The 8,513-nt window shown below is 47.8% G+C and overlaps 2 long non-coding RNA genes across 2 annotated transcripts; both read left to right on the top strand.

Moving 5' to 3' along the window:
- The first annotated feature begins 285 nt into the window (after nt 1-285).
- Nucleotides 286-1,911, top strand: LOC119970033. The gene is made up of 3 exons (XR_005461526.1): nt 286-371; nt 476-529; nt 1,601-1,911. It is a non-coding gene; the product is annotated as an uncharacterized LOC119970033 (long non-coding RNA).
- A 402-nt stretch (nt 1,912-2,313) lies between these two features.
- LOC119970032 lies at nt 2,314-8,289 on the top strand. The gene is made up of 2 exons (XR_005461525.1): nt 2,314-2,527; nt 7,691-8,289. It is a non-coding gene; the product is annotated as an uncharacterized LOC119970032 (long non-coding RNA).
- The last annotated feature ends 224 nt before the right edge of the window (nt 8,290-8,513 follow it).

The raw sequence follows: 8,513 nt of genomic DNA, 5'->3' as shown, positions 1-8,513 counted from the left end.
AACACCTCCAATAAATCTCCTCGTAACCTTCACTCGCTTAAACGTCACGCGTCCGAGCAGGTTAGGCTCTACATTACACCAGGACCTGTTTCCCTGATGGACGCCGAGATATGGAATAGCTTACACATATTTCTGAGTAACAATAAACATTTCTGACAATGTACTGTCTCAGAGGCGACACGCGGTGACAGGTAGATTGTGACACCTCGTGACACGGCTACTCATTTGCATTCCGCATTGTTCCAATTCATCTTTGGGGAGCCGAATCTTTTAAACAGGAGGTAGGTAGCCTGTCCACGATTACTTCCTAACGAACACATCTCACACTCGCAGATGTCAGGGGGCTTGCTGCCACCACTGAATATGTAACGGTAGTTTGCACATGGCTGTATCTTTCCTTTTATATGAGAAAGAATCCACAGAGGGAAAACATAAAGTAATTGCTCTGTATGCCTCTGTCTATTTCTCAAAACAGGTAGATTTATTTCATCGATGCACAATGCACAGAATTTCAGGACACATTATCCAGGTAAATATACCATTAACCTTCATCTCACTCCTGTTTTCAAAGTCTTTTTTTAAAAAAAAAATCTCTTCAGCTGTGAAGTTGGAATCTTTATTTTCTTTTAATATTTAATGTCTTCGAATTCTCTTAAGACGCCCCTTAAAATCTTTCCCTTTGACCAATTTTGATGAGGGCGGCACGGTAGCACAGTGGTTAGCATTGTTGCTTCACAGCGCCAGGGACCCGGGTTCGATTCCCGGCTTGGGTCACTGTCTGTGCGGAGTCGGCACTTTCTCCCCGTGTCTGCGTGGGTTTCTTCCGGGGGCTCCGGTTGCCTCCCACAAGTCCCGAAAGATGTGCTTGTTAGGTAATTTGGACATTCTGAATTCTCCCTCGGTGTACCTGAGCAGACACCGGAACTTCTCTTCAACAAATTGGCAACTGGAGGCTTTTCACAGTAACTTCATTGCTGTGTTAATGTAAGCACACTTGTGACAATAAAGATTATTATTATATTTTTCACTTCTCCAGATGACTGTATCTTTAGCTGAAGGTCAATTTTTAGCCGTGATGAGGCGCTGCTGTGAAGTATATTGGGATATTCTTGCTATGTTGAAAGTGCGAAACAGATGCTGTTGCTGCAGACGGGGGTGGGGTGTGGTGGTGATGGCATAGTCACAATGTCACTGAACTATCAATCCTGAGACCCAGATAGCATTGGGTTCAAAACCTGCCACAGCAGCTCGTGGCATTTAATTTCAGCTAATCCATAGAATCTAGAAGGAGGCCATTCAGCCCATCGAGTCTACACCGGCCCTCTGAAAGAGCAACCGATCTTGGACTCACTCTCCCTCCCTATGCCTGCAACCCCACCTAACCTGCACACCTCTGGACACTAAGGGGACAATTTAGCTTGGCCAATCCATCTAACCTGCACGTCTTTGGACTGTGGGAGGAAACCGGAGCACCCGGAGAAAACCCACGCAGACGCGGGGGGAAAGTGCAGACTCCACACAGACAGTCACCCGAGGCTGGAATTGAACGTTACCACTGTCCGGCAGCAGCGTTAAATATATTTTTTTAATTCTTTGATAGGTTATGGGTATCGCTGGCAAGAAGGAAATCTGCTACCCTGACCCTCTCTGATCTACATGTGGCTCCAGACCCACAGAAATGTGGTTGCCTCTGAACTACCGTGTGACGTGGTCGAGCAAGCCTCCCAGTCTGGGGGGAAAGCGCGATCGGCAACAAATTCTGACTCACCGGTGACACGCACAACCTGCCAAAGAATATGTAAAACAAAATGTCTGACTCCGAGGCCTGCACAGATAATATAAGGCAGATGTTTTGTTATGCTCTTGGCGTAGCATAAGCTGATTCCTTGATGTGCACTCTGACAAAGGAAGGTTCAGACTTGGAGATAGCTTTAACATATTCATTAAACTGTTAACAATTCTCCGACTTGGATTCGACTCTCCCATTAATCCTGCTATAGCTACTCAGACTGACGAACCAGTCTGCTACAATCCAGGTGGTGAGTATGATGTGTTGAAGCAACCCTGTGTACACACTGAGTGTCTTCACTGGAAAGAGGAAGTTCATGTGTGCTGTGTCCTTTTATATGGTTTGGTGTAATGCCCTCCTGTGGTGGTGTCACCTCTGTGTGTATTGTGAATGCCCATTGGTCGTGTCCTATCTAACTGACCTATTGGTTGAATGTCTGTGTGTCATGTCTCTGGTGCTCCCTCTAGTGTCTACATGTCTACGTGTATTTACATTAACCCCTTGTGTATTTAAAGTGATGCATATCACCACAGCTGACACTCCAGGGCAGTACTGAGGGACTGCCATGCTGTTGGGAGCTGCTGGCCTTTGGATAGGAAAAGCAGAAGACCAATGGCGGTAAAATATCTCAAACGGTTCTCCTTCGATGAAGAGCAGTGGGGGAATTCTCCCTGGTGTCTTGGCTAAGAGTTTTTCCACCAATCAACATCGCAGAACCGATTATCTAGTCAGTTTCAGGTCAGTACATAGAACATAGAACAGTACAGCACAGAACAGGCCCTTCGGCCCTCAATGTTGTGCCGAGCCATGATCACCCTACTCAAACCCACGTATCCACCCTATACCCGTAACCCAACAAAACCCCCCCCATAACCTTACTTCTATTAGGACACTACGGGCAATTTAGCATGGCCAATCCACCTAACCCGCACATCTTTGGACTGTGGGAGGAAACCGGAGCACCCGGAGGAAACCCACTCACACAGGGGGAGGACGTGCAGACTCCACACAGCCAGTGACCCAGCCGGGAATCGAACCTGGGACCCTGGAGCTGTGAAGCATTTATGCTAACCACCATGCTACCCTGCTGCCCCTATTAGTTGTGGCCAACTAGTGCCAACTAGTAGTTGTGGAAACTTTGTGTGGAAATTGGCTTTTGACATTACAAGGATGATTGTGCTTCCAAAACACTTTATTGGTTGCAAGGCACTTTAAAACGTTTGGCAGTTGCGAAAAGCATGATATAAATGCTAATTGTTCTTTTTTCTTAATTTCTGCATTATTAAGCTCCATTCAGCATTTGTCATCGGGGACTATACACATGATTGCGCCCTTGATAAAGGTACGATGAGAAATTAAGTACAGCTGTTGCCACGTCCTTTTGGAGTGGCCCAAATCAGGAAAGATTTTTTTTTTCTAATCGCTTCAGTTAAAGCTGATTGGCGGGATACTTCATCCAGCGACGCCGGAATCGCGAAACACGATCGGGCGGAGATTCACGTGTCAGCCACGAATCCCGCTGGTGCGAGAAGAGAACCCAACGTGCCGTTCCATGGGAAGTAGAGATGGTTTTATCCACAATTGGGTTTTCAGTGCCATTCAATGGCACTTCGAGGTTCACGCTGGGTCTGACTGGGGCGTACCCTAATCTCTGACAGGTCCCACTCCTCTGAGACCAGGATGTCCTTTTAAAAGGGCACACCGATCTCAGGATGCCGGTGCCCCACCCCCAGATGTCTGGCAAGAGCGCCCCACCACCTCAGTCCCCTCTTCAACCCCTCATGCATATTAGGATGCCGTCTTCAACGCTGAAGACCTCTCTTCTCTGCAATACTAAGTTGTGTAAAGTGCAGCAAGCCAGCACAATCTGGGGGGCCCATTGTTGGGATGTGTTGATGAGTGTCACGCGATTGGCCCAGGCACAGGTTTGGAGGAGGCTGGTGGTCCGTTCGATGGTCACTCAGGTTGCAGTGTGACTCCATTTATTTAAATCCTCTGCCTCAATCGGTGTCATCAGCCATCTGTTTAGTGGGTCACTCTTGTCAACCAAGTATCCATTGCATGGGGTGTGATGGTGATGGTGGTGACAGGGTGGGGGGGGGGGGACAGTTGTGGAGGAGGAGGGGTTCCAAATCTGTGGCACCCAGCATTCCTGAAAGATGTAAACATTTGGCTGCTGCCAGGATTGGGCGGATATACGTGCAGGGTCCATCGATGGCAGTCACAGACCAGTTGAATATTGAGGGACGTGGCCCGGTAGTCGCTGATGTCCTTTTCTCTTTATTCACTCTTTCCCTTCCTCTCAGATTCTCCCTCTTGTGGCCTCCTCAGGGATGCGCATGGTTGCCTGGGAGATGCCAATATTCGCAGGGGAACCCTTCCAATAGTTTCAGCAAGGCCACCATGTTTAACCTTCAAACCAATCCCCCAGGTCCCTCCCCAATGAGCTCATTGCCAGGAGTACTAACTGCTGAAGAAGGCCTCAAGCCAAAACAAAACAACTTCTCTTTCAATCCAATTCGATTAAAGAGCCTCATGTCTGCCAAATCAAAAACGTCCATCCTGCCCTCAAAAGGCTGCTGAGACTCCAACACCTCCCTCCACGTGTCGCACCCAAAATGTTGAGGAGTCCGTAATATCACTGTCAATTGCCTCCTCAACACTCTCAATTGACTGATAAGCTGTTGGGCAGCACAGTGGCACAGTGGTTAGAACCACTGCCTCACAATGCCAAGGATCCGGGATCAATTCTACCTTGGGTGACTATCTGTGGAGTTTACACTTCCTCCCCGTGTCTGAGGCGTTTTCCTCCAGTCCAAATTTGTGCAGGTTAGGTGGACTGGCCATGCTAAATTGCCCTCTAGTGTCCAAAAGGTAAGGTGGGATTATTAGGTTATGGGGATAGGGTGGAGGCATGGGCCTAGGTAGGATGCTCTTTCAGAAGGTCGGTGCAGGCTCGATGGGCTCAATGGCCACCTTCTGCACTGTAGAGATTCTATGATTCTATGACTCGTTTCAAAATTACCAATGGAGAGTTGCCACTCAACACGACATTCCACCATGGTGATGTCAGGGGCCTGACCCGACACCATGGGCGGGATTATCCGTCCTGTCAACTGCGTGTTTATTGGCAGCGGGAGGCGGCATGCCATTTGCTGGTGGTGGGATTCTCTGCTCCCACCCCTATCAATGGGATTTCCCCATTGAGGTCACCCCACACCTATGGGCGGAGGTGGGTTGCTGGCAGGACCAGAGAATACCACCACCGGCGAACGGTTGGGGAATTCTGGCCCATCTCTCCCGATTTTACAGCCCCTCTGCCATCCATTTTGCAATGGTAAAATGTTGTCCCCAAGAGAGATCAGCCATGATCTTATTGAATGGAGGAGCAGGCACAAGGGGCTGAGGGGCTTCTTCCTGCCCCTGTTCCCTATGCTTTTTCATTCCTCCGTGTTTGCCGGGTCATTGATGACGGCCCTACTGTTCGATTTCCATTATTGATATCGAAGTCCAAACGTGATCAATCAATACTTTCATGGTTATTTACACACAGTCAGGTTTGATAAATAACCTAAAGCGAAAGCTAACGCAATACTTTTGAACGGGTGTTGGAGTTTTCTCATTTTGTCTCACTTTTCACTCAATGAGTTCCTGATTTTGCCTTCTCCCCAGGATAAACCTGATAATAGACTGATGATGGTTCATGCTCCGGATTCACTCTCACCTCCTGTGTGTAAGTGCTGATACATTGAACGCTCCAGTTCACCCTTCAACCTTCACTATCCTCTGGGAAGTGATGGAATCAATTTCAAGTGGATATTATCGCAAAATTTGCTTTTCTTAGTTATATTTGACTTGGGACATGCCCAGAAGAGTTGAAGGTGACTGTCATTGAATGCCGCAAGCCCTCCAATGACTGGGAAAGCTGTGTGTGTTATTAATGATTTATGTCACCTTTGACCCACTTTTTTCTTTTCTGGGTTGAAGTATGAGTTACATATTCTCCTCATTGAAGCTTTGATTTGAATCGACACGAGGCCGGTATGGGAGCTCCCAGCAATCTTCAGCAATGGCCTCATGGCGCAACAGTTGAGCCGAGGACTGGACTCTGTCACACAGGTCGTCTGATGGGAATGGGTTCCCGTGGCGTCTGAGAAAGCAGGCGCAAGTGTTCCGTCGAAGGGTTAAAGAGAGAAAAGGAAGGGGAGAGCAACTGAATTGCTGCAGAGTGGGGTTTGGGTAGGGGGTGAGGCTGGGGAATGGGGGAGGAAGGCAAGCTAACCATAAGACCATAAGACATAGAAGCAGAATTAGACCACTCGGCCCATCACGTCTGCTCCGCAATTCAATCATGGCTGATATTTTTCTCATCCCCACTGTCCTGCCTTCTCCCCATAACCCCTGATCCCCTTATTAATCAAGAACCTATCTATCTCTGTCTTAAGGACACTCAGTGATTTGGCCTCAACAGCCGTCTGCGGCAAAGAATTCCAGATTCACCACCCTCTGGCTGAAGAAATTCCTCCGCATCTCTGTTTTAAAGGATCGTCCCTTTAGTCTGAAATTGTGTCCTGTTTCTAGTTTTTCCTACAAGTGGAAAAATCCTCTCCACATCCACACTTTCCAGACCTCGCAGTATCCTGGAAGTTTCAATAAGATCCCCCCCCCCCCCCCCCCCCCATCCTTCTGAGCTCCAACGAGAGACACAGAGTCCTCAACCTCAAGGGTAACACGGTAGCACAGTGGTTAGCACAGTTGCATCGCAGCTCCAGGGTCCCAGGTTCGATTCATGGCTGGGCCACTGTCTGTGTGGAGCCTGCACGTTCTCCCCGTGTCTGCGTGGGTTTCCTCCGGGTGCTCCGGTTTCCTCCCACAGTCCAAAGGTGTGCGGGTTAGGTGGATTGGCCATGATAAATTGCCCTTAGTGTCCAAAGAGGTTAAATGGGGGTGACTGGGTTACGGGGACAGGGTAAATATGTGGGCTTGAGTAGGGGGCTCTTTGTAAGGGCTAGTGCAGACTCGATGAGCTGAATGACCTCATCCTGCGCTGCAAATTCTATATAAATTCGATAACCATTCCTCGTACAACAAGCTCTTCATTCCAGGGATCATTTTTGTGAACCTCCTCTGGACTCTTTCCAAGGCCAGCACATCCTTTCTTAGATACGGGGCCCAAAACTGCTCACAATACTCCAAATGGACCAGAGCTTTATGCAGCCTCAGAGGTACATCCCTGGTCTTGTATTCTCGTCCTCTTGACATGAATGCTAACATTGCATTTGCCTTCCTAACTGCCGACTGAACCTGCACGTTAACCTTAAGAGAATCATGAACAAGGACTACCAAGACCCCTTGTGCTTCTGATTTCCTAAGGATTTCCCCATTGATGAAATGGGCTGTGTGGGCGAGGCTGCTGAATGGGACTGAGGGCTGACTTTCGCAACCGCTAGACACCTTGGAGCATTTTACAGCCAGTGAGGTATTTTTGTCGATCGCTCCGTGCAATATAGGGGAACATGGCAGCCAATTTGCACACAGTAAGGTATTGATGACGGGAGACAATTGTGTTATACGGCCTAGGGTTGTATGTCGATGTGGACATCACCTGCCTTTTGGGGACGCTTGGTCCATGGCTTGAATCCTTGCAATTTGGAAGTCAAGCGGGGGGGGGGGGGGGGGATGTGGACAGTGGCAGGGTGGGGGTGGGTGGGTGGGGTAAGGGGGGAATAGGATTGGGTTAGTTTCAAGTTGGATTGCTCAATTCTGATATTTCAATCCCCAAGCCAGCCACCCTTTCATGTCCGTTGGAAGGCCAATGGATGATGACTCGGCTAATTTGAGATCACAGCTGCTGATATGGAATGTGCCAATTCCTATTATAATTCTGTATTTACCTCCCAGTCAGTTTCAGAGTATCGTTATTACCACTACTGAAGGTTTCTGGAAATCAAAGCCAGCTACGCTCACTGAAGAGAATGGTCCATGGTCATATGCAGCAAGGCATGGACAACATTCAGGCTTGGGCTAATAAGGCACAAGTAACAATCGCATCACACAAGTTCTAGGCCATGGCCACCTCCAACAAACGAGAAGCTAACCATCTCCCCTTGATATTCAGTGGCATTATCATCCCTGAATCCCCCACGATCAGACTCTGGGGGTTTTGGTTTATCAGAAACTGAACTGGACCAGCCATATAAATACTGCGGCACCAAGAGAGAGTCAGAGGTGAGGAACTCTACAAGATACACTGCAGCAACCTGCCAAGGATCTATTGACAGCATCTATCAAACCCACAGCCTTTACAACTTTGAAGGATAAGGGCAACAGATGCATGGGTACACCACCACCTATAAGCCCCTCTCCAAGTCACGCACCATATTGACTTGAAACTATTGTAACAGTGGCATGTGTTGTAGTGCTCATGAACAAAATACACATTCATATTTTTTGCAAAAAAATACTGAAATTCCTACAACTGTATAAAATTATCAACCAGACCATTCTGTTATCAATAACTGAAGCTTTAAACACTTGACATCTCTTAATCACGTGTTAATGAACTTTGGGACATTGACAAAAGAGATCACAGAAAAAATAGAACATATTATAACCACACAAAGCTGTCAATCAAGTAAAGTCAACAGTTTCCTATGTCTGTTTAAACAAACTCACTCATATAATCAATTTATAGGAGTCTGGGCTATCAGCTAAGTTGTACGAT

Source organism: Scyliorhinus canicula, chromosome 8 (genome assembly GCF_902713615.1).
Source record: "Scyliorhinus canicula chromosome 8, sScyCan1.1, whole genome shotgun sequence".
Lineage (NCBI taxonomy): Eukaryota > Metazoa > Chordata > Chondrichthyes > Carcharhiniformes > Scyliorhinidae > Scyliorhinus > Scyliorhinus canicula.
This window is presented reverse-complemented; position numbering and strand designations above follow the sequence as displayed.